The sequence below is a fragment of the Triticum dicoccoides genome, chromosome 2A (assembly GCF_002162155.2).
Source record: "Triticum dicoccoides isolate Atlit2015 ecotype Zavitan chromosome 2A, WEW_v2.0, whole genome shotgun sequence".
Taxonomy (NCBI): Eukaryota; Viridiplantae; Streptophyta; class Magnoliopsida; order Poales; family Poaceae; genus Triticum; species Triticum dicoccoides.
Window position 1 is genome coordinate 546,341,982 of NC_041382.1, and position 27,911 is coordinate 546,369,892.

The window sequence follows — 27,911 nt, forward strand, 5'->3', positions numbered from 1 at the left end:
AGAGGAGACCTGTATATTGTTGATTTCTCTACAGGACCACAACCAGCCGTGTGCTTACTTGCAAAAGCTTCAGAAGGCTGGCTCTGGCATCGATGACTTGGTCATGCAGACATGAGGAATTTGCATACGCTTGCGAAGAAGAAGCATGTCATTGGCATCGAGAATGTCAAATTCCTCAAGGATCACCTATGCGGAGCCTGTGAAGCTGGGAAGATGACCAAGGCCAAGCATCCAGCGAAGACTATCATGACCACCACTTGCCCATTTGAATTACTTCACATGGATCTCTTTGGTCCTAATCATTATTCTGCTATCTCAAATGAAGCATCTCAATATGGCTTCGTTATTATTGATGATTATTCTCGTTACACATGGGTACACCTTGTTACTTACAAACATGAAGTGCAGGAAGTCTTTAAACGATTTTCCTCGAGGGCTTCAACCAACTTTGGTGTGAAGATCAAGCACATCAGAAGTGACAATGGCATTGAGTTCAAGAATTCCGGTCTCGATGACTATCTTGATGAACTTGGTATCACTCATGAGTTATCTGCTCCTTACACTCCTCAGCAGAATGGCATCGTGGAGCGCAAGAACAGGAATCTTGCTGAGATGGCTCGCACTATGCTTGATGAATACAAAACGCCTCGTCGTTTCTGGACTGAGGCAATTGATACTGCGTGCCACATCATCAACAGAGTATATCTTCACAAATTCTTCAAAAAGACTGCCTATGAACTCCTCACTGATAAGAAACCCAATGTAAGTTATTTCAAAGTCTTCGGTGCTAAATGTTGGATTAGAGATCCTCATCACAACTCAAAATTTGCACCGAAAGCACTTGAAGGTTTTATGCTTGGTTATGGAAAGGACTCGCACACCTACAGAGTCTTCAACAACGTTCTTCACAAAGTTGTTGAAACTGTAGATGTGCGGTTCGATGAAACTAATGGCTCGCAAAGAGAGCACCTACCTACTGTGATAGATGAACCAACACCTGAGGAAACTATCAAGTTCAAGGCTACTGAGGATGTCATTCCTACTGAAGAATCTGCTGAAGAATTCATCCCAGAACATGAAGAACGTCGAGCTAATGCACCTGAAGAAAATGCTGAAGAAAATGGTGCTGAAGAAAACGCTGATCAAACTCTTCAACGACAACCACCTCATCATCGCATTGCAAAAGAAGTGCAAGTTGAAAAGATCATCAATGACATCAAAGCGCCAGGTCCTCTCACACGCTCAAAAGCTTCACATTTGTCTAACTTTTGTGGGCAGTATGCTTTTGTCACTATTACAGAGCCCACTAAGGTAGATGAAGCATTTCTGGAGCCTGAGTGGATTCAGGCCATGCAAGAAGAATTACATCAGTTCGAGCTTAACGATGTCTGGGAACTGGTCAAACGTCCAGATCCTCGCAAGCACAATATCATCGACACAAAGTGGATCTACCGCAACAAGCAAGATGAAAATGGCCTTGTGGTGAGGAATAAGGCACGGCTTGTAGCTCAAGGCTACACACAGGTTGAAGGAATTGATTTCGATGAAACTTTTGCACCTGTTGCTAGACTTGAGGCTATTCGCATTTTACTTGCTTATGCTAACCATCATGATATCACTCTATATCAAATGGATGTGAAAAGTGCATTCCTCAATGGTAAGCTTGAGGAAGAAGTATATGTTGCTCAACCCCCAGGTTTTGAAGATCCAAAGAATCCTGACAAAGTCTTCAGACTCAACAAGGCCCTCTATGGCCTCAAGCAGGCCCCACGGGCTTGGTATGATACTTTGAAGGAACTCTTCATGAAGAAAGGCTTCAAACCCGGTTCACTCGACCCTACTCTTTTCACTAAATCTTATGATGGTGAATTGTTTGTGTGCCAAGTATATGTTGATGATATTATCTTTGGCTGTACTGACCAACGTTATAGTGATGAATTTGCCTATATGATGAGTGAAGAATATCAAATGTCTAGGATGGGAGAGTTGAAATTCTTCTTAGGTCTTCAAATTCGTCAAGAACACAGTGGCATATTCATATCTCAGGAGAAATACCTCAAGGATGTACTAAGGAAATTTGGCATGCAAGATTGCAAAGGCGTCAAAATTCCTATGCCCACAAATGGCCATCTGTGCACTGATGAAAATGGTATTGACTTCGATCATAAGGTATACCGCTCCATGATAGGTTCCCTATTATACTTATGTGCATCTAGGCCAGATATAATGCTTAGTGTTTGCATGTGTGCCCGATTTCAAGCTGCACCGAAGGAATCACACCATAAGGCTGTGAAGCATATTCTTCGATATCTAGCTCACACACCAACACTTGGATTATGGTACCCCAAGGGCTCGGCTTTTGATCTTGTTGGATATTCCGACTCTGACTATGCTGGTGATCGTGTGGATCGCAAGTCAACATCTGGTACATGTCATTTCCTCGGAAGATCTTTGGTCTGTTGGTCCTCGAAGAAACAGAACTGCATATCACTATCTACTTCTGAAGCCGAGTACATTGCCGCTGGTTCTTGCTGTGCCCAATTGCTATGGATGAAGCAAACTCTCAAGGACTACGGCGTCAACATGAAGAATGTACCTCTCTTCTGTGACAATGAGAGTGCCATCAAGATTGCACACAACCCAGTTCAGCACTCGAAGACAAAGCACATTCAGATTCGTCATCATTTTCTTCGTGATCATGTGTTGAAGGGCGACATTTCTATTGAGCATGTGAAGACTGAAGAACAACTAGCCGATATCTTCACAAAGCCCTTGGATGGGAAGAGATTTAGCAAGTTGCGGTGTGAGTTAAATATCTTAGAGTCTTCGAATGTTCTTTGAAAAGGACACTCATCCTAACACTTATGCAAAATTGATGACTTAGATGTGCAACACATGAAGAAACATTTTTCTTCAATCAATGAAGAATAACACTCTTAGTGTGAAGAAATTAACGAAGAATTTGATTCTCAGAACCCTACGATAATTGTACGCGGTGTCTGAAATCATCATTCTTATACGGTGGGTCACGCCACCACCAAAAGTTGAAATTCCTCAAATTATTCATATTATTCAACTTTGCATAGTCTTCACTGGTTCCCTCGTTTTTCTTAATTGGCTATATATATATATATATATATGAGTTTATGTCCTCTACAGCATTCACTTATTGCTATTTCTTCAAGTTGGTTTTCTGCTAAGTGAATGTGATCGGACCCTTCCCCTCTATGCTATACTCAACCCAATCTGTTCACAAATTCTTCATGTGCGTTCTATTTGAAACTCGTTCAAAATCTTCATTGTGTCCTTGTCAGCTGAAGAAATTGTGAACGGAACTTTAAAACCTATCTTATCGAAATTTTCGGTCTTGCCACTCAAACCGTTCCGCATCCCTCGATACACTTATCCACTCACCCACGATCTAACACGATCTCCACCTCTCACTACGTGGGTGACACATGTCATGCGAATGAGAAGGGTCAGGGGCACGTTCGTCCAATTTCTTCGGGCGAGCAGTTTTTCACCATGGCTATAAATACCCCTCCTTCCCTTCCTCACTTCTTTTACTCCGCTCGACCTCTCTCTCCAGCTCGAGCTTCTCAAACCCTAGCGCCGCCACTACTTCATCGCCGCCAGTGAGGAAGAGCTTCACTGCCTCGACCTCGTTGCCGACGTACTCGCGCCGACCACGGACATCTTCACTCCGCCGCCGTCGTAGCCGTCTTCCTCCGCCAAGTTCGGGCGTGGAAGATCTGCACAGACGAACTTCACATCTCCTCACTCCAGTTCGTCATGTTCTTCATCCAGGGTAAATAAAAGTTACTTTTACTGTCCTCGTTGATTTGAATGATTATCTACAAAATCTTCAAAAGTGTTTTTCTTCATATCTTCACACACTGAACACCTCACAAGTCATCTGTTCTTGATTCGTTTCTCTAAGCATCATTTTTCTTTAAGATTCCTCAATTGTGTGGATCTTCGATCTATACAACTCTGGAACCTAAGACAAAGAACGCTTAGTGGAAATCTTCAAGACTCATCTGGTCAAATTCCTCAAACCTATTCCTTTTACAAAACCTTCTGAGAACGCATATGACCTCTCCAAATTCCTCGCAACTATACTCTGTTCACAGGTACACATGTCAGCTGCTGAATCACTAGGTTCTCATCAACTTAACTCATTTGCAGCGTTCCTCGAAGAAAAGTTGCATACTTCTTCAGAGAATTCAATTGTTCAAATTCCTCAACTGAAGAAAATGGCTGATGGTAAGAAGCCACAGAAGGGAGGAAAGAGGCCTGAGGTAAATACAACGTTTGAGATCCCTGATGAAATATATGCTGGGTACTGCACACCTACTGAGGAAACCAAGAATGAGCGCAAAGTGCGCATTCAGAAGATAGAGAGGAGATGGGCAAGAGAATGGAGGGAATACAGATATGTCACTCCTAAGTACATGAAGAAATTCGCACTCAATCCTCCATGCCCAAGACCTCCATTGGCACCTGGCCAAATCGCTGATCCCACCAGCCTCAAGCACGGTGAGGACTATCCTGATGAATGGGCCAAGTGCCAAGCCAAGTTGGCTAAGCAAGCCAGAGAAGCAGTGAGAAAATTCAATGAAGACTCTGCTGCTGCTGCTGCCTCTACTGAGGCCTCTGCTGTCAAGCCAAAGAAGGCTATGTCAAAGAAGCCTGCGCGCAAGCCAAGTGCTTCACCAACAATGCCCTCAAGGCCAAGTTCCTCAGCAATGCCCTCATGGCCAGAATCTTCAAAGCCCTCACGGCCAATTCCTCATGCTGCTCCTGTTCCTCCAAAGTCCTCAGCTCCTCCGCCAAAGCCCTCAGCTGTTCCGACTAAATCCTCAGCACCTGTGCATCTCGCCTCGTGCCAAAGGACTGCAAGCATCTCCATTGCCTCAGGTGTCTCAGCTAGTTCCTCAGCTGCACCAAGTTCCTCAGCTAGCCCCTCACTGCTGAAGACAAAGGCCACTGCTGGATGAGGTCCTCGCCCAAGTCCTCAAAAGAAACAAGTCACTTTCCAAGTACCGTCTGAAGAAGACGAAGCTGATGATGTGAACTTGCAGAAATCATCAGAGACATGCAAGTCAGGGCCGCTAGAGCCAAAGGATCAGAGGTGCCACTGCTTTTGGATCCCAGGTTGATCCTCGACTACATTGATGTCTGGCACAAGGACCCCAACACTCACTTGACTGACTTCAAGCTGACTCCTGGCCAGAGTCACATGCTGACCCACTTCATTCAAGAAGAAAAGTGGAAATTTGAGAAGGCCAGTCAGATCAAGAAAGCGTAGTACAAGGAAGAGCGCTATCTGAAGAAAAACGTTGTCTCTATGACAACTGAAGAACTTGTCACTATTCAGACTGAGATTAAGAAACTCAGTGATGACTTTGACGCATATCGCGCTGATTGGCTTGGAGCCAAGGTTCGTTTTGTGAAACTTGCAGATAACTTCACTTCCAATGTTGCAGCCCCAATGCAACAGGAAATTCCCCAGGCTGAAGCATCTGCTCAGCCTACTGAAGAAAATGCCAGCACCGCTGATGACAATCAGGCTGCTGAAGATAATGTGAGTTCCAGGGCTGATGACTGCATTCCAGCCGCTAAAGAAATTGCCAGGGCACCCACTAGTGGTGTTCCTGAAGAAACTGAAGAACTCAGGGCAACTACATCAGTTGTACCTGAAGAAAATCAACCACATTCCTCAGCTGCTCCTGCACCAACTTCAACTTCAATCCTTCCATCTGCATCGGATGTGAAGAAGACCAAGGCTGCAGAGCGTTCTGCAGTGAAGAAAAGGAAAGCATCAACTGCTTCAGATTCTTCAGCTCCGAAGAAAATGAAGCCTATGACAAGCTCATTTGCAAATCCGATTGATGCTGTTCCCATCTCAACCAGGTCATCAAAGGACCTCGTTCCCTTTGATGAAGAATATGTGATCCCCAACTGTAATTGATGAAGGCATTCGTCCATTGGATGGTTATTTTCGCAAAGCTGCATCTTATTCCACCAATGATGACTCTGCCACACATGACTCTGCCAATGCACCTAAGTCCACTCCTCAAGCCACTGCTCCGCGCGTGATGACTGACCGTGAACTTCTGCTTAGTCTTCACCAGAAGGTGGATCGAAATCACAAATGGGTTAAGCGTCAGTTTGGTTCACTTCTTCACAACATGACTGCCACACACAATGTAGTGAAGAAAAACCACTACTACCTCCATCAAGTCTTCGGTCTCACCTGGGCAATCCTGTCACATCTATATGGTGAAGAAGATCTGAAGAACATGGGTCTTAATGAAGATTTTGACTGGTCTGCACCTCCACCGAAGAAATTCAAGAAGGTCAAGGTTCCTTCTCTGGTGGCCAGCTCATATTCTTCATCGCGCGACACTGATGAACATGAAGATTTGGACGACACTGCGGCAGGCCCTACATCAACAAACGACCCCAACAACGCTGGCGCTCCTTCATCAACATGATTATCTTCAGGTGCGTTAGTCCTCATTTTCGATCCTTTTGGTCATTCGATGACAAAGGGGGAGAAATATGAGTTAGTCTTCAAGCGGGTCTACTATATGGGTGTTTTTTTTGCTAAGTTACAACTCTCGTTCTTCTGAAACTTTATTGGATCGTGTTGTAATCTTAAACCCAATGGTGCTCTGATACTTTTGATGCTCTGTGCTCTGATACTCTTGATGCACTATTCTGCATGCTTATTCCTCGTTAATATTATTGCACGCATGCTGAATTTCATCAGGCACCATATTTCATCATGCATTTCAAATTCTTCATATTATATGTTAAATGCGTGTATGAATTACAAGATGTAGGGGGAGATCTCCATGATTCAACTCTTCAAGTGTGCATTGCTTCAAAAGCAAATTCCTCACTATGCACATCTTCAGGGGGAGTTCTTCTATATCTTGCAATCAAATTCCTCAATATCAGTATTTACACTTCATATGTTTATCCCCATTGAAAACTTAACCTATATTGTCATCAATCACCAAAAAGAGGGAGACTGTAAGTGCATCTAGTGCCCCTTAGTGCTTTTGGTGTATTGAAGACTTGTAGGTTAAGGGACTAATGCGTGTGTGAGTGTACATAGGTCTATACGTCTATGAGGAGTTTGATATTTACAGGAAAAGTCGACCCCTAAAAATGAATATCTTCGAGTGAAGATTTTGGTATTTATGAAGACTTTCATGAAGACTTTGAAAGTGAAGAAATTGGTGTGTCCGTGAAGACTTGATATTCATGCGAGATATATGAAGCTTGAAGACTTTCGTGTTCATAGTTTTGTTTTTCTCTTTCTTGAGTCATAGGAAACACCGTACTGTTAAAGGGGGTCGAGGAAATACTAAGGAAAAATTTCCATGTGATGATCAACTCAAAATCCTACACCTACCAATCCCTTCGAGTGAAGCCATTGGAAATCTCATACAGTTCAGTCAATTTCTTCAGTGACAGAGACGAAGTTTTTCTGGTCTCTGAGGAATTTGTCCTGACTGAGGAGTTAGGAATTCGCCAGTGCGGATTGCCTACATAGTGAGGAACATGATAGCCCTCAGGATTTTGCTACTCAAAATTCCGACCGTTGCTGTGCTATGCGCCAGTTGTCCCAAAATATCTATCCACCTAACGGTCATATCATTGAAGGGCATTTATGTCTTATCATGTCGGGCTGCTCCCTAGGCTATAAATAGCCGCCCCCTACAACCACTAGTTGGTTGGCTGCTCCGAGAGAAACTGACACTTGTCATTTGAGAGCAACCCATCCTCCGAAGACTTTGAGCGAAAATCATCAAGTGAGGAAAAACCAAAAACCCAAAACCCAAACACCTACAAACCCCAAGTGATTGAGCATCACTAAAGAGATTGATCCTGAGTGGATCCGACGCTTATTACCTTTGAAGACTGTGCTTCTTCCAGACGGTTAGGCGTCATGGTCTAGAGCATCCAAGAGGAATTGTGGATCACCGAGTGACCAAGTTTGTGAAGGTTTGGAAGTCGCCTGAAGACTTACCACGAGTGATTGGACGAGGTCTGTGTGACCTTAGTTCAAGGAGAATATGGTGAGGACTGGGTGTCTTGGACTAAGTGTCCTTGACTGGGTGTCCGGGACTGTGTGTCCTCGAGTTTAAATACTCAACCACTCCAACCAGACGTACAACTGAGACATCAGTTGGAACTGGTCTACCAAATCATTGTGTTCACCGAGCTTACTGGTTCTATTTCCTCAACTCTTTCATTTCCTCATAACTGTGCTGTATGCTTGTTCATATCTGTGTTTGAATACTTTGACTGAAGACTTTCTCAATTTCCTCAGTTCAATTTCTTCAGTCTGTTTGTCTTCATCCTGTGTTATCCTGTGATTACGCTTCCTGTACTCTGTGCCTATCTTCATTTCATCATGATGACTATGCTTGTGTTTTGTTATGTTTACTTTTGAGTACTTATTCCGCTGCTAGTAGTTCTTCACTAAGGAATTTCCTCACTTGCAAATTCCTCAGTGAAGAATTTCATAAAAATCGCCTATTCACCCCCCTCTAGTCGATATAACGCACTTTCAATTTCCCTCAGTTTTTGAGAACCAAGGTAACAATCCAGTAGGAGGCCACATGCAAGTCCCTCGTACCTACACAAACAAATAAGAACCTCGCAACCAACACGATAAAGGGGTTGTCAATCCCTTCACGGTCACTTACGAGAGTGAGATCTGATAGAGATAATAATAGTAAGATAAATATTTTTGGTATTTTTATGATATAGATTGAAAGTAAAGATTGCAAAGTAAAATAGATTGGAAACTTATATGATAAAAGATAGACCCAGGGGCCATAGGTTTCACTATGGCTTCTCTCAAGATAGCATAAGTATTACGGTGGGTGAACAAATTACTGTCAAGCAATTGATAGAAAAACAAATAATTATGAGAATATCTAGGCATGATCATGTATATAGGCATCACGTCCGTGACAAGTAGACCGACTCCTGCCTGCATATACTACTATTACTCCACATATCGACCGCTATCCAGCATGCATCTAGAGTATTAAGTTCATAAGAACATAGTAACGCATAGGTAAGATGACATGATGTAGATGGATAAACTCAAGCAATATGATATAAACCCCATCTTTTTATCCTCGATGGCAACAATACAATACGTGTCATTTCCCTTTCTGTCACTGGGATCGAGCACCGCAAGATTGAACCCAAAGCTAAGCACTTCTCCCATTGCAAGAAAGATCAATCTAGTAGGCCAAACCAAACTGATAATTCAAAGAGACTTGCAAAGGTAAGCAATCATACATAAAATATTTCAGAGAAGAATCAAATATTGTTCATAGATAGACTTGATCATAAACCCACAATTCATCGGATCTCGACAAACACACCGCAAAAAGAGTTACATCGAATAGATCTCCAAGAAGATCGAGGAGAACTTTGTATTGAGATTCAAAGAGAGAGAAGAAGCCATCTAGCTAATAACTATGGACCCTAAGGTCTGAAGTAAACTACTCACACATCATTGGAGGGGCCATGCAGTTGATGTAGAGGCCCTCCGTGATCGATGCCCCCTCCGGCGGAGCTCCGGAAAAGGCCCCAAGATGGGATCTCTTGGGTACAGAAGGTTACGGCGGTGGAAATAGGGTTTCATGGTGCCCCTGGATGTTTTGAGGGTATATGAGTATATATAGGAGGAAGAAGTAGGTCGGTTGAGCCACGAGGGGCCCACGAGGGGGGAGGGCGCGTCCAGGGGTAGGCGCACCCCCTGCCTCGTGGACTCCTCGTTTGTTTCTTGACGTCCACTCCAAGTCCTCTGGATCACGTTTGTTCCAAAAATCACGTTCCCAAAGGTTTCATTCCATTTGAATTCCGTTTGATATTCCTTTTCTGCGAAACACTGAAATAGGCAAAAAAAACAGCAATTTACACTGGGCCTTTGGTTAATAGGTTAGTCCCAAAAATAATACAAAAGTGTAAAATAAAGCCCATTAACATCCAAGACAGATAATATAATAGCATGGAACAATCAAAAATTATAGATACGTTGGAGATGTATCAGGCTACAGGGGGCAATTTCTGTTGACATGTAGAATAAAAAACAATTGTAACATATCGTTGAAGATACATATAGTTTATGAGCATCAACATTAAAATAAGGCTTTTTACCAGCGCTTTGTGCACACAATTGGTCTTGTTCAGTGTGTGCACCATACGTCTAATTAATCCCATCCAAAATCCATCGTTCATACGCTGTGCTATTTGTGTCAGATTATCAACAAAGTTTATGACATGCTTCAAGTCCTTCCAGTGAAATTTGGTACGCTTAGTAACATACAGATCATTCACTATGCATCCAACATATCCTGCTTAAAAGGTGGAAATGTATTATTTATTCAGAACATGGCAGAAGAATATATAGTGCACATAAATTGGTAAACATAATTTGTTACTGCCTAGGAACGGAGTCAGAATATGATATCACAATTGGTTGCTTAAATAGTGATCAATTGGTTGCTTAAATAGTAATATGACAGCATGGAGAAAGTTGAAAGGACACTAACCTCGATCAGACTTTGATCGGCTGATGACGTTGGGGAAGTAAACATCCATGTTAATTAGACCAGACTGTGGTGCACGCACTAGAATTTTATTGCCAGCTTTCAGTTCATAACACTTAGACATTTTTCTCCAAAGGTCCGCATTAAAAAAGGAGTGACCATCTTTATCAAGTTTTACGCTAACCGTCATTGTAAATCCATGTTGCATTGTCAATATGACATCTTGGGAGTCATCAGCAAAGTAAAGCCCAAGATTTCCTTCTACTCCTATTCTTGCAAAGTAAGGGATGTACTGCTTGAAATGAAAATTAAGATCGTAAATTAGGTATATTTAAATAACCGAGCAAGATGCAAATATGAGAGTAACGGATAGAACATATCCATATATAGATGCAAGCAAAGTACAAAAATATAGAATTAAAAATAGATAATGTAACAAAAATTTGATGCAAATATATAGATAATGTAGCAATAGATGGTATATGTTCACAAATTTAGGCCATGCCGACCATGGTAGGTTGAGGTCGAACATACCAAGCATTCCCTGAAGTCATCCGGAATGGTGAGATAGAACTTCGTTTCCAACTGGCCACGACCACAGTTGCCCGATTTGTGCTCGCACTGTGCACACATGAATGAACACCCACGAATCAGCTAGAACAAAAATGATTCCATGGTGATTTCCGCCGGTTGATTAACAACGATGGACGGACTACGATAAGAGATGAGTGAATATTTTGCTAATTAAGTTGATTACCTTCTCCATGATAAAAATCCCCGGCCCAATCCCGCAGAAAACCCCAGTCGACCAGAGTCTAGAATGTCGGTGCAGATAGGCGGTGGAAAGCGGTGGAGGCGAAATCCGGTGCCGTTTGGAGCGCGACCTACGCCCGCCGCCAACAGCCGTCGAGCTTAGGGTGCAGAGTTGCGGAGGAGTCCGCGGCGAGTGAGTGGGGACGAAGTGGGTGAGGGTTTTCTTTTCCTTTTGCATGTGTGAGTGAACACACACGGTTCGCAGAGGCAATGGAGGTGAATCATGTGCGATAGCAAATCACCGAGATTGAATGGGAATCCAAATTTCCTTTGTCCTTCATCCATGAGTTTTTTCTATGATAAACATAAACCCTGCTAATCACCGTGTTCAAATTTGACACTTTTCTGGGTTCATTTACAATATTTAGAGGATTATGTGCATTTTGTAGGCATTAATGCACGTAATTCAAATTCAAACAATTGATGCATGAAAGGGTGCACAAGAATGGTCTGAAAAACCATACTCATGGTATTTAGTATTTCTCAAGCCTTTTACAAGGAACGGGCAGAGATTTCAATGGAATGCGTGGCAATAGTCAACCACAAACGCATCATTTACTGGGTTATCAACTATAGAACAATGAAATATGTGCTTGGAAAACATGACGGCTAGCATGGTGCCATGGTATGGCCTCACCGTGCCCTGGTTAAAAGCTGAGAAGGTTCGATTTATATCGTCATGCATGCCCTTCATAAATCGAACCATCACCGAGGAAGTTCAATGCTTTCGAGAGGGAAATCACCAAGATTGAAGGGGAATCCAAATTTCCGTCCTAGTTTGTCATTCAGTTTTTTTCCAACGACCAACATACTGCCTCAAATGAAACGTGTTCAAATTTGACATTTTTCCGAACTCATTTACAATATTTAGGGGATTGTGTGCATTTTCTAGGCATTAATTATGCACATAATTCAAATTCGAACAATGGTGCATGAAAAGGTGCACAAGAACGGTCTGGAAAACCATGCTCGTGCTATACAAAAAATGAAACACATGGTTGGAAAACATGACGCCTGGTGTGGTGCCATGGTATGGCCTCACCATGCCCTGGTAAAAGTTGGAGAATGTTTTCCTTACGTCGTGATGCGCGCCTTTCATAAAATGAACCATCATCCGAGGAAGTTTCATGGTTTCGAGGGGGAAATCACCAAGATTGAAGGGGGATCCAAATTTACTTTGTCCTTTGTCCACGAGTTCTTTTCTATGATGAGCATACAACCTGCAAATCACCGTGTTCAAATTTGGCACTTTTCTGGTTTCATTTGCCATATTTAGGGAATTATGTGCATTTACTAGGCATTAATGCGCATAATTTAAGTTCAAACAATCGATGCATGAAAGGGTCCACAAGAACGGCCTAGAAAACCATGCTCGTGCTATTTAGTAAATTCTCATGCCTTTTACAAGGAATGGACAAATATTTTGATAAAATGTGTGGCAATAGTCAACCACAAATGTCTGTTTGTTGGGTTTTCAACTATAGAAAAAATGAAATAAATTCTTAAAAAACATGACGCCTGGCATGGTGCCATGCTATGACCCACTATGCCCTGGTAAAAATTTGAGAAGGTTTGGCTTATGTCGTCATGCACGCCCTTCATAAATCAAACCATCACCGAGGAAGTTCCATGCTTTCGAGAGGGAAAATCCCCAAGATTGAAGGGGAATCCTAATTTCCGTCCTAGTTTGTCATTCAGTTTTTTCCAACGATCAACATACAGCCTCAAATGCAACGTGTTCAAATTTGACATTTTCCCGGGCTCATTTACCATATTTAGGGGATTATGTGCATTTTCTAGGAATTAATGGACATAATTCAAATTCGAACAATCAGTGCATGAAAAGGTGTGCAAGAACGGTCTAGAAAACCATGCTCGTGTTATTTAGCACATTCTCATGCCTTTTACAATGAATGGGCAGATATTTCAAGGAAATATGTGGCAATAGTCAACCATAAACGCGTCGTTTACTCGGTTAACAACTATACAAAAAATGAAACACATGGTTGGAAAACATGACGCCTGGCGTGGTGCCATGGTATGGCCTCACCATGCCCTGGTAAAAATTGGAGAATGTTTTCCTTATGTCATGATGCGTGCCTTTCATAAATCGAACCATCATCGAGGAAGTTTCATGGTTTCGAGGGGGAAATCACCAAGATTGAAGGGGATCCAAATTTCCTTTGTCCTTTGTCCACGAGTTTTTTTTCTATAATGAGCATACAACCTGCAAATCACCGTATTCAAATTTGGCACTTTTCCGGGTTCATTTGCCATATTTAGGGGATTACGTGCATTTCCTAGGCATTAATGCACATAATTCAGGTTCAAACAATCGATGCATGAAAGGGTCCACAAGAACGTCCTAGAAAACCATGCTCGTGCCATTTAGTAAATTCTCATGCCTTTTACAAGGAATGGACAAATATTTCGATGAAATGTGTGGCAATAGTCAACCACAAATGTATGTTTGTTGGGTTTTCAACTATAGAAAAAATGAAATAAATGCTTAAAAAACATGATGCCTGGCATGGATCCATGCTATGACCTCACCGTGCCTTGGTAAAAATTTGAGCCATCACCGAGGAAGTTCCATGCTTTCGAAAGGGAAATCCTCAAGATTGAAGAGGAATCCAAATTTTCTTCGTTCTTTGCCCTGGAGTTTTTTTATACGACGAACATACACACTGCAAATCACCGTGTTCAAATTTGGCATTTTTTCGGGCTCATTTACCATATTTAGGGGATTATGTGCATTTTCTAGGCATTTAGCACATATAAATCCAATCCAGCTACAGGTGCACGGCTGTGATGTGAGGGACGTGGATTGCCGTTCGATCCCGGCGCATCCAACGGTGCACATGCGCGATCCGCATGGGTGGGGTTCCGGCCAAGCATAACACAACACACAATAGGCTCAGCGCACACTGTTTCCGGAAGCGACAGAGATGAACCCTGTGCGATAATGAATGAGCAAAATTATAAGGGAAGCCAAATTTCTGTTGTCGTTTGTGGTTGAGATCTTGAATACCACCGCACTGTACGGCTGCCCGGCCCCTCCGTCCCAGAGCTCTCTCCAGGCGTCGTCCATGGCACCGCGGGACACAGTAACTGGTAAGGAAGCGATGACATCCCACCGCGCCGCGTTCCTCGCCACCCGCGATCGCACACATGGTAAGGAAGCGATGGCATCTCGCCGTGCCGAGTTCATCGCCGGCGGTGGGCAGACAGTTACATCGGCGGACTTTGAGGCTGCCATGGCCGAATGGGTGGTGGATCTAGAGGCGGCCAAAGCCACACAAAAGGAGCGGAAAAGGCAGAAAGCAGTCAAGAAAAGAGAGTCCCGCCGTCACAAGAAAAAAGAGGCCGCACGCCATGGTGAGGAGAGCTTGGCGGAGATTGAAGCACGGTGGGCTGCTGCCTACAAGGCCGGGAAGGAGAACGCTGGCGTCTGGCCAGTATGCCCTGATGGCAGCATGTGAGAAGTAGTTTAAGTTTGCAGTATTAGAGAAAAATATCAGTAGTACTTTAAGTTTGTAGTATTAACGTACAATGTCGGTAAGAGTATCCTTTGAGGGCTTTGAGCATTGATTAGCATGTTTGCCCGTGTGCGTTTTTTGCATTAATCATTAGAAGATCACAAAACACACGGTTTCTATGCCGTACCCGTCTACGTTTTTTGCGTTAATGACCCATAAGTCAGTTACCTGTGCGATATTTCCTAATAAACCAGGCATACCATTAACCGAAAAATCAAGTACACGTGTACATTTTTTGGAGACGAGATCTGCCAACTTTCTTTTTCTCGCACATGAGTATTTTACGCACTTTGCCTGCGTTGTGTGTTTCCCCCACCCAAGTTTCAAATTTCGCACCAAAATTTTCATTAGGCACGCGATTTCAGAATTTATTCCTCCAACCACATCCCCTTCCCCTCAGTATCCCCCTCCCTCGCGCCTCCCCTTACCGGCATCTCAAACCGCCGCCGCGGCAACCACAACTTCAACCACATCTACGTTCTGCTCAGATCCAGTCAGGTAACCCACCGATCTCTATCACGCCCCCGGCCTGATTGCTTAAATGGTGTCTGTGAAACATCCTCATGCCTTGAAATCCCCCCGCCAGGAGCTGATGGCGGTCCATGGCGCGATGGCCGCTGTGTGTGTTGACCCGGAGGAACACCTCGCCTCGGTCGCCGCCGCCGACATGGTGTAGGCTCTGGCCCAGATGAAGTCCCCCAGCGACTACCCCCCAGGACTTAACAGGTAAGATCTGACCAGCTAAATCTTACCAATACCACTTGCAACGGCTATGATTTGTACGGTTGATGTATTAAGCATGTTTGTGCCTTGTTTAATTCAGTACTACACACTATGTGATGTTCAAATATTACCGAGTCCAGCTCAATTTCACCAATACCAGCAACAAACTTACAATACATGACTTAGGATATCACTAGAGATGCTGCCCATTTGCTATTTTTAGTGGATGCTAACCCTGTTGCATTTAACATGCATGTCCATGTACTTACGCAGGGTCATAACGGCCGATGCTTTTGTTTGCTGTCGAGGTGAGCTGCATCCCATGTCTTACAGTATTTCACATAATTTGTGCAATTGCAGTTTAACTTCTACCCATTTACTGGTTGCCTGTAGGTACACATGTCAGTGGCACTGATCCACGCTTCGACCTGGAGGAACAGCTCGCCTCCGTCATCGCTGACTTTGGGCGGGCTCTGGCCAACATGAAGTGCCCCAGCAACTACCCCTCAGGACTTACCAAGTATGTACTCACCAGTTCAATCTTACCAATACCAGTTGCAATTAATGGCTATGTTTTGTACGGTCGATGTATTAAGCATGTTCTAGTAAACATGCCTAACACGTTTTTGCTACTTTCCCTACCTTTTTATAGACATCTGGGCCATTCTCTCCTCTGGCAACACCTGCCTGGTGATGTTTAACTATGCCAATTGCATTTTTATGAGTACCGGTTTCAATGTCTATTAAGCCTATTGCAATTAACAGTTGAATCCATTTTTTAACAGTTGCATTTCAATGGCTACAAACTTACAAAACATGACTTAGGATGTTGTTAAGCCTGTTGCAATTAACAGTTGTATCCATTTTTTAATCTGTCCATTTGCTACCATGCTACTCTCCGCAATGAAGATATACTAGAGATGCTGCACCATTTGCTTTTTTTGGTGGATGCTAACCCTGTTGTACTTAACATGCTTGTCCATGTACTTACGCAGGGTCATAACGGCCGATGCTGTTGTTTGCCGTTAAGGTTAGCTGCATCCCATGTCTTACAGTATTTCACATCATTTGTGCAATTGCAGTTTAACTTCTACTCCCTCCGTTCGGAATTACTTGTCGCAGAAATGGATGTATCTAGACGTATTTTAGTTCTAGATACATTCATTTCCGAGACAAGTAATTCCGAACGGAGGGAGTACCATTTATTGGTTGCCTGTAGGTACACATGTCAGTGGCACTGATCCACGCTTCGACCTAGAGGAACAACTCGCCTCCGCTGCCTCTGACTTTGGGCGGGCTCTGGCCAAGATGAAGTGCCCCATCAACTACCTCTCAGGACTTACCAAGTATGTACCCACCAGTTCAATCTTATCAATACCAGTTGCAATTAATGGCTATGTTTTGTATTGTCGATGCATTAAGCATGTTGTAGTAAACATGCCTAACACATTTGAGCTATTTCCCTACCTTTTTATAGACAATTGGGCCATTATCTGCTCTGGCAGCCCTGCACTGTGATGTTTAACTCTGCCAATTGCATTTTTATCAGTACCGGTTTCAATGGCCATTAAGCCTGTTGCAATTAACAGTTGTATCATTTTTAAAGAGTTGTACTTCAGTGGCTACAAACTTACAAAACATGAATTAGGATGTTGTTAAGCCTATTGCAATTAACAGTTGTATCCATTTTTTAATCTTTCCCTTTGCTACCGTGCTACTCTTTCGAAATGAAGATATCACTACAGATGCTGTCGTTTTAGTACCATTTGCTTTTTTTGGTGGATGTTAACCCTGGTGTAGTTAACATTGGCTTTCCATGTACTTACACAGGGATACAATGGGCGATGTTGTTGTTTGCCGCCGAGGTTAGCTGCATCCCATGTCTTATACACCATCTATTCCTAAATGTAAGTATTTTTAAAGATTCCAATATAGACTACATAAGGAGCAAAATGAGTAAATCTAGATTCTAATCTAAACTATATCTATAATTCTATATACATCCGTATGTAGTTCATATTGAAATCTCAAAAAAAACTTGTACTTAGGAACATAGGTAGTTGTATTTTACATCATTTGTGCAATCTCAGTTTAGCTTCTAACATTTACTAGTTGCTTGTAGGTACATATATGAGGGGTACTGATCCACGATTCAATCCCTTTTGCGTATGGGGCAATGAGATATTCATGAACAAGCGTCAAGTGAGGAAACTAAGAAAGATTGTTAGGCGAAAGAAACGGGTGATTGGAATTAAGCTGGTAAGTAATGTGTTGCCTTTTCCCCCTGCCCACAACAAGTTACTCTATTAGACCTCAATATCTGATATAATTTTCTCTTTTCAGTGGTTTCCGAAGCTATTTATTGATGATTACCTTGCAAACTACATGACCAGAGTGGAGGCAACTAAGGTTAAAGTATATAATTCATGCTACCATGATAATGCTCTAGAAGTCTTCCTGAAGGCGGTGAAGGATGGGCGGGCAATCGTCACAAGGGGTTGGACAAAAGTGGTTCGTGCCTATGGCATGCAGGAAGGCACATTATGGGCATTCCGCTTCTTCAACACCGTCGGCAGTCAAAATGATTTACACTTGTCTCTTCACCTTTACCGCCTTTAAATACTGCGGTTCATCATAGTTAATTGCTGCCTAATCCTGTAATTACTGAACATATTGTACTGGCAATTTTATTTATGGATTCGTTGTTGAACCATTGTGCTGAAAATTTGAATTGCACATTTCGTATTTCAAAATTTCCAATTAGAATAATAAATTACAGGAAAAAATAAAAATAGAACAGACGGCCATGGACCTTTGCAAACGGTTCTAGCAGTAAAAGTGCTTGCGATGGATAGCCCAATGCCACACAATTTTCTACATCAAATCGTGTGTGATGTAGTTAATGAAAGCAAACAGTTAACCAAGGCAGAGCGTGTGTGATAGTTACACCTTTCACACACGAGCATATACAAAAAACCATGTGGGATGTACATCCGAACGGAAACGTTTTCCCTGGATTGACTATGTGGGATGTACATAAGAACGGAAACTGTCGTGGAGTTGACACGGCAGATGTCCTAGAGCAAGGACTTAGCCGTAGGGCCATCGCACTAGGAAGCTTAAAGGGGTTAATCGGGACAAGGGACACACGAGAGAGTTTTTATACTAGTTCGGCCCCCTTCGATGAAGGTAAAAGCCTACGTCTAGTTGGGATTGGTATTGCTGAAGTTTTCGATCTCCAAGGGGCTCAATTCGCCGGCTTGGTTATAGATTTTCTTGTTTCTTGACCTAAGCCGCCACCGGGTCGTCCCCTTATATACATGGGTTGACGCCTGGTGGCCTACAAAGTCCCGGCCGGCTCATAACCGTGTCCGGCTCGGTGACTTCCTTTACATGCCTTTCTTTACAAGTCTTTCCTTACATACGGCGGTTTCCAATATCGGGCCTTAAGCCGGCCCCAGGCCTTTGGGCCTTCTATATGTTTAATAAACTATCATCTTGAATGTATATTGGGATTCTTATGTAACCCGCCATTAGGGTTGACCCGGCCCCTCCTGGGCGGGTCATACTGGTAGTAATATCCCCAACATTAGGCCCCAGGTTGACTTTGAACTTTGTTCTTTGTCAATCTTCAATACTTAGATGAAATCCATCCTCTGTCTGAAAACTTCTGTAACCCACCGTGACGTCATCTTTTGAAAACACAAAAAAACTTTCATGACGTCATCTTCCAACGGATCTTTTATCTTTAACGCTTCCCGAGAATCGAGGCATCTATATAGCTGGATAACCATTATTTGGTTCTCCCTTGATTTTCGCGCCCGTTTGTTCGCATCTGCCCTTATAAATAGGCATGCGGCCGGTTTTTCTCATTCTCCCCTCTTCTTCATCTTCTTCCTCTCGTAGTCTCCGCTGCTGCTCTAGCTCCGCCGCCGCCGCAACGCTCATCGTCGTCCTCGAGCTTTGGCCGCTGCATCACCCTGCACTGTCCAGATAAACGGCGACGACCCTCCGCAGCAAATCCGCATCAGTATGTCTTGCTTTCTCAAAACATTTTAGATCTGCATTAGGGCTTGCGGGTTCATCATTGTTCTTCTCTGTTCCTCATGAACTTTCTTGGTAGTTCTTCCTCTTGTCTTTGTAGGCCAACTCTGACTTTTGGAAAGTGAAATATGATCACCAAGCTGCCAAGAAGGCGAAACTCGCCGCCATGAACGCCAAGAAATCGACCCGGAGATCAAAGAAGGAGAAGAAGACCACTGCTGAAGATTTAATGAAACTTGATGATACGTCTGACTCGGAGGTAGCCCTTAATTCCCTTGGCCAATTTTTTAACAACCTTATTGACACCGATCCTTACCAGGATGACACTGGGGCCAGTCAGGCTGAGGAAGCAGAGGTAACTATCATTTCCTCCAAGTCAGAGCCCTTACCAAGACACAAAGTTCGACGAGTGATCCGTAAAGTAAGGTTTTCTAACCCCTTAGCTCACTTGGATCCCAACTTTCATTTGAAAAAACAGCAACATGAAAGCCGCCGTGAAGTTGGGATTGGAGATGAACCGGCTGTCGTCCTTCAACAGACCCCTCGGAAATGCCCGAACGAGGTTTACTTATTACTGTCTTTAACTCGTTTTAATGAATCCTGCTCCTTGTATTTATTTTAACTCATTTATTTTATCCTTTCAGGAGGTGTCTCATTCTTCAGGCGACTCATCACAAACACAATTTCCGGTTTTCAAGACTGCTCCTGGGTAATCAGAAATCCTCCTTTCTTCCGGGTTGCTCAATTGCATCTTTATGCTGACAATCCTGCAATATTTTTCCTTAGTGGTCAGGCTAAATCCAAGAAGACGAAGGTAGCTAAACCGGCGGAAGACCCGCCAGTGCTAGCATCTGAACCGGCTAGGCCGCCTTCTCCATTGGCTAACGCTCCAGAACACCCGCCTATTGACAATGAGGCAAACCCTCCTGAGCCGACTTTTGACGAAGCCATCATGAATCCTTCTACAGCTGGGCCGTCAAGCTCAACCAACCCGCCGTCTCCACCTGCTCAAGATGTTCAAATTACTGGGAGCCACTTTGTTGAGCCGGGGAACCCAACGGTGCTGGCTCAGTGCACAACAAAGCAAGAAGCATTGGAGAGGCAGAAGGTTCGCTTTGATATTGCCAACTATGACCGTCTCAATGCCAGTGATATCTTATCCGGCTATCTCAGTCATGTACACTCCAGTCATGAGTCTGAGATTGAGATGGTCAAGCAGCTTCAGTTGAAGTATGAGGTACGTTGTTTCCGGTTTACTAATATTCCTTTAGCCCCCAAGTCTTCAGATTATGAGAGAAACGGAATAACCTGTAGACTTAAAATATAGGCCGAGACTTTTACCTCTGAATCTTTGCCTGATATTGATAGAAAAAAAACTTCACCCATAGTCCCCAAGGACCGGTTTATTTTGATCATTAATGAATCAGTACTTTAGAATTTAAAACCGTCTTCAAAGTACTTAACACTCCAGTTTAACCTTGATAAACTTGCTGAACTATGTACATTAGCCTCCAAGTGCCAAGTGCTGTTACTTTGTAAGGGACTTGGGACTTTAAATATGTTTGTAGAGTCGTAAATTTTTTGATTTGGCATACATTAGCCCCCAAGTGTCAAGTGGTTTATTCGTAAAGTAGTTGAGACTTGAATCTTGAATTTGGATATTTGAATTTGAAACCAATTCTTGACTTATCTGAACATTTCACAGAATGCCTTGTCTGAATTGAACTCTCAATTGTCAGATGCAAAGACCTAGCTAGCGAGTCCGGAGTCAGAAATCAAATCTTCCACCTCCAAACTGCAAATGAGCCTTTCTGCAATGGAAAATTTGAAGACCAGCTTTGCTGCCAAGGAGAAGGCTTGGGAAAATGAGAAAACACTTCTGACCCGACGAGCTGAGACAGCCGAAACAGCTCTAAAAGAAATTTCAACAGAGCTAAATGGTTTAAAGGGTCGGGTGTCTCAGATGGTCGCTACTATCTTTGGTAAGCTACCTGATTTGACCTTTCATATAATTTTTGCCAAACCGGAGTATAGTCCGCCAACTGACTCTGTTAAAAATATATGTAGGTCCGCGAAGTAAAAATCTGAGCCAAGACCCGTTGATTAAACTGAAGGCAGTATACACTTTAGTTGAACAATTTTATATCGGCGCACAACGGGCTCTGGCTGCCATCTCCCCTGCTAATCAAGGACCTAACCGGCTCAGTGACGTCCTGAAGAAGCTGTCCATCCTTCCTGCCAGGTTCCAAGAGGTAAAACGCTCCTGCGCGCGAGCCGGAGCTTTGACTGCCCTAAGCCGCTCCAAGGCTTGGGTGCCAGACCTAGACCCGGCGGACGTGGCAAGGGGCTATCCTACCGTGAAGGAGGACGGGTCTCCTTTTGATCAGGATGACTTCATAGCCTGCGTCCGTGAAGTTCGGCCTCAGGCGACTAGTCTTGGAGATGACACCAATGTGGACAAGTACCAGCCGGGTTTTGATAGTGAAAATAAGGAGATGGCCCCTCCCTCATATAAAGTAACAGACTTGATCCCACCAGTGAGAGAAGATACATTTGCCCCGGAGGTTGACCCGGTCGGCCTGATTGACGACGAAGCCGAATTTGTCGCCATGAACGGCTTTGATTGGTCAAAACCAAACTTCCAGCAGACTCAAGATGGTGAACCGGCGAGGGAGGGACAATTATCATCTTCATGGGCTTGTAAAGCCTTGTAATAGCTTAGCTATTAAAACACTGCATGTTTGCTTGTGCCATCGCGCATAAAATACTTATATGTGAATCTGTGTTTCCAGATGCCAATGTTTAATGCTTGCTTATGCATCGTTTAATACTTGTCTCTACAATGTTTGAACTCTGTTCCTATAAATATAAAGAAAAGACTGGCATGGCGGTTTAGAACCAAACGGGTTTAAACACCTAATGTAGAGCCAATATATTTACCTCAATAAGAGCAGAGACAAATATAAATAAAAGGTAAGGGCTAATACGAACCTTTTGGCTAATGCAGCAGGTAAGTACGTATAAGTAATGACCATACCTTATCCCTGTTGATCCTTAGATTGCCGGTTTAAATAATCCGGGTGATTGAATTTGATAACTCAATATTTATGAAAAGTTAATGCTCAATGATCATTATACCTTAGTAGCTCATACCTTTTGATCCTTGAACCACCGGCTTGAATGACCTGGGCGGCTATGTTGTCCAATAATTGAACCGGTGAAGAAGACCAGGCTAATTTATTTGTAATATTGAAACAACAACAAACTAAAAGGCAAGCAAGCATAATTTTAATCTTGTATTCAAAAGGTTGGGGGTTTCTGATTCGAATACAACCAGTAAACTGGACCAAAGGGGTTAAGCTAAGGTTCAAATACGACCATATAGCCCCCAGTGGCTTTGGCGTTGCGCCGATCAAGAGGGTACCGACAGCTATGTTCTCTTTGGTTCGAATACGACCTATGTTTGAATAGAAAGCCCCCAAATGACCTTGAGAGGTTTTTAACGACCCTGATTCGAATACGATCCAAGTCGGACTCAAGAGGGGTTAAGCTATGATTCGGATACGATCAAGAAGCCCCCAAGTGAGATTGGCCTTGAGCCGATCAAGAGGGTTACGACAGCTATGTTCTCTTTGGTTCGAATACGACCTATGTTTGAACAGGAAGCCCCCAAGTGACCATGTGATTACAGCTAGATTCAGATACGATCATAAGCCGGACAAAAGGTAAACTTGATTCAAATATGATCAGTTCCTTAATAGTCATTTGAAAAATAAGTTTTAACAAAGATGTATAATTTTTGAAAAGAAAAGAGACTTATGGTCTTACTTTATTGCTTATCATGGTATATACAATGTGAACGTATGTACATGAGGAGAGCCGGTGGCTTAGGTGTAGTACGGCCGAAGTTGAGCAATGTTCCACGGCCGGCGGGTCTCCTCCTCCGACTTACGTGAGTCTGCATGCTCTCGAACGTCAATGAGGTAATATGACCCATTGTTTAAATTCTTACTGACCACAAAGGGTCCTTCCCAAGGTGGGGATAACTTGTGTGCATCTGAGAGATCCTGGATGAGCTGGAGCACCAAGTCGCCTTCCTGAAAAGTCCTGGACTTGACCTGGCGGCTGTGGTATCGGCACAGGTCTTGTTGATAAATTGCTGACCGGGCTGCTGCTAAGTCTCTTTCTTCATCCAACAAGTCAAGTGCATCCTGTCTAGCTTGTTCATTATTAGCTTCAACATAAGCCGCCACACGGGGCGAGTCATGACGGATGTCACTAGGCAATACTACTTCTGCTCCATAAACCATGAAGAAAGGTGTGTAACCCGTAGACCTATTGGGTGTAGTATTGATACCCCATAATACCGAGGGTAATTCCTCTACCCAACAACCCGGCGTTCGTTGTAAAGGAACCATAAGCCGGGGTTTGAGCCCTTTCAAAATTTCCTGATTGGCTCTCTCAGCTTGACCATTGGATTGAGGGTGAGCTACAGAAGAAACATCAAGCCGGATGTGTTCTCGTTGACAAAATTCCTCCATAGCTCCTTGGGACAGATTAGTGCCATTGTCAGTGACAATACTGTGTGGAAACCCGAAACGGAAAATTACTTTTTTCATGAACTGAACCGTCGTGGTTGCATCACATTTACTCACAAGCTCCGCCTCAACCCACTTGGTGAATTTGTCAACTGCCACCAGGAGATGTGTCTTTTTATCCTTAGACCTTTTGAAAGGTCCCACCATGTCAAGCCCCCAGACCGCAAATGGCCAAGTGGTTGGAATCATCTAGAGCTCTTGAGCCGGCACATGCGCTCGTCATGCAAATTTTTGACATCCATCACATCTACTGACCAGATCTTCTGCATCAGCGTGAGCCGTCAACCAGTAAAAACCGTGACGAAACGCCTTGGCCACTAAAGATTTTGACCCGGCATGATGACCACAATTGCCTTCATGGATCTCATGAAGGATTTCTTGACCTTCTTCGGGGGAAACACACCGCTGAAACGCTCCAGAAACACTGCGATGGTATAACTCGCCATCCGAAATCGTCATGGACTTAGATCACCGGGTTATCTGTCGAGCCAGGGTCTCATCTGCTGGCAACTCTCCCCAGGTCATGTAAGCCAAGAATGGCACCGTCCAATCTAGGATGACATGAAGTGCTGCTACCAGCTGCGCCTCTGGGTCAGGAACAGCTAAATCTTCTTCTGTGGGCAACTTGACAGAGGGGTTATGCAAAACATCCAAAAAGGTGTTAGGTGGCACCGGCTTACGCTGAGACCCCATCCGGCTTAAAGCATCAGATGCTTCGTTCTTTCAACGGTCAATGTGTTCCACCTGATAACCTTTAAAATATCCTACAACGGCATCAACCTCTCGGCGATAAGCCGCCATGAGAGGGTCCTTGGAATCCCACTTATCAGATACCTGTTGAGCCACTTGATCCGAGTCACCAAGACATCTGACCCGGCTCAAGCTCATCTCTTTTGCCACTCGAAGACCATGGATCAAGGCTTCATACTATGCTGCGTTGTTAGTGAAAGGAAACATCAACCGCAACACATAACAAAATATGTCACCTCGTGGGGAAGTTAGCACGACTCCAGCCCCTGAGCCTTCCAATTGCCTGGATCCATCAAAATTAATAGTCCAATACGTGTTGTCTGGCTTCTCTTCTAGCATCTGCATCTCTGTCCAGTCATTGATGAAGTCGACCAGGGCTTGAGACTTAATTGTAGTACGTGGAACATACTTCAACCCATGAGACCCAAGCTCAATTTCCCACTTGGCGACTTGCCCCGTGGCTTCTCTATTTTGAATAATATCCCCTAAAGGAGCAGAGCTAACCACAGTGATTGGATGTCCCTGAAAGTAATGCTTAAGCTTCCGGCTCGCCATAAACACCCCATAAACAAGCTTCTGCCAATGTGGATATCGTTGCTTAGACTCAATTAGCACTTCACTAACATAATAAACCGGCCGCTGAACCAGATGCTCTTTGCCAGCCTCCTTGCGCTCTACCACAATAGCCACACTAACAACCCGTGAGTTGGCAGCCACGTATAACAGTAGCGGCTCTTTCTCAATTGGAGTAGCCAGGACCGGCGGCTCAGCCAGCTGTGCTTTCAGATCCTTAAAAGCAGCATTCGCAGCATCGCTCCAAACAAAAACATCCGTTTTCTTCATCAACTAATACAGAGGCATAGCCTTTTCCCCTAACCGGCTTATGAACCGGCTCAAAGCAGCCACATGACCCGCCAGCCGCTGAACATCATTGACGCAGGTTGGTTTGGCTAGGGATGTAATTGCCTTGATTTTCTCCGGGTTAGCTTCAATACCTCTGTTAGACACCAAAAAACCCAAGACCTTGCCGGCTGGTACTCCGAAAACACACTTGGCCGGGTTAAGCATCATTTTGTAAACCCGGAGATTATCAAAAGTCTCTTTCAGGTCCGTGACCAAGGTTTCCTCTTCCCTGGATTTCACCACTATATCATCCACATAAGCATGAACATTGCGCCCAATTTGATTGTGAAGAAAATTTTGCACACACCGCTGGTAAGTCGCCTGGGCACTCTTAAGCCCAAAAGGCATAGACACATAGCAGAAAGCTCCAAAAGGAGCTATAAAAGTTGTCTTCTCTTGATCCTTGACTGCCATCTTAATCTGATGATAACCGGAATAAGCATCTAAGAAACTCAACCGTGCGCAACCCGCCGTAGCATCAATGATCTGATCAATACGGGGGAGAGCAAAAGGATCAGTCGGACAAGCTTTGTTTAGATCTGTGTAATCCACACACATACACCAGGTGCCATTCTTTTTGAGTACAAGCACCGGGTTAGCTAACCATTCGGGGTGAAAGACCTCCACAATGAACCCGGCTTCCAAGAGTCGGACCACCTCTTCCCCAATGGCCTTGCGCCTTTCTTCATTGAGCCGTCGGAGAAACTGTCTAACAGGTTTGAACTTTGGATCGATATTAAGAGTGTGCTCAGCGAGTTCCCTCGGGACACCCGACATGTCTGAAGGTTTCCATGCAAAGATGTCCCGGTTCTCATGGATGAACTCGATGAGCGTGCTTTCCTATTTCGGATCCAGGTTTGCGCTAATGGTGAACTGTTTGGATGAGTCGCCAGGTACAAAGTCAACCATCTTAGTGTCATCAGCTAATTTAAACTTCAACTCCGGCTCATGCTCTGTTGTTGGTTTCTTTAATGACGTCATGTCTGCCGGGTCAACATGATCCTTGTAGTATTTTAACTCCTCTGTTGCATAAACAGATTCAGCATAGGCAGCATCACCTTCTTCACATTCCAACACTATCTTCCGACTCCCATGTACTATAATGGTGCCCTTATGACCCGGCATCTTGAGCTATAAATATATGTAACATGGTCGAGCCATGAACTTGGCATAAGCCGGCCGCCCGAACAGAGCATGATATGGGCTCTTGATCTTAACCACCTCAAAGGTTAATTTCTCCGCTCTGGAATCATACTCATCCCCAAAGGCTACTTCCAGCTCAATCTTACCAACTGGGTATGCCGACTTACCAGGTACCACCCCATGAAAAACATTGTTGGATTGTTTAAGATTCTTATCCGTCAATCCCATCCGGCGGAACGTCTCATAGTAGAGGCTGTTGATGCTGCTGCCTCCATCCATGAGTACCTTACTAAACTTGTATCCACCAACTTGAGGTGCCACTACCAAAGCCAAGTGACCCGGATTATCAACCCGGGGCGGGTGATCCTCTTTGCTCCACACAATAGGATGCTCTGACCAACGTAGATAACGCGGAATTGCCGGCTCAACGGCATTGACGGCCCTCTTGTGAAGTTTCTGGTCCCTCTTACATAAACTGGTAGTAAATACATGATACTGTCCACTACTCAACTGCTTCGGGTTACTCTGATAACCGGATTGCTGCTACTGATTCCCTTGTCCGAGTTGCTGATTATATCCTCCATGGTGACCAGGATAACCCTGACCGTGAAAACCTCCTCCGCTTGAACCGGCGCCCGGGCCCTGAAAGCCGCCTCCACCTGAACCGCCACCTAGGCCGTGACCCCCATCAAATGCATTTGAATTTTTAAACTCTTTCATGATCGTGCAATCCTTCCACAAGTGGGTGCCTGGTTTCTCCCGGGTGCCGTGTTTTGGACAAGGTTCATTCAACAACTACTCAAGGG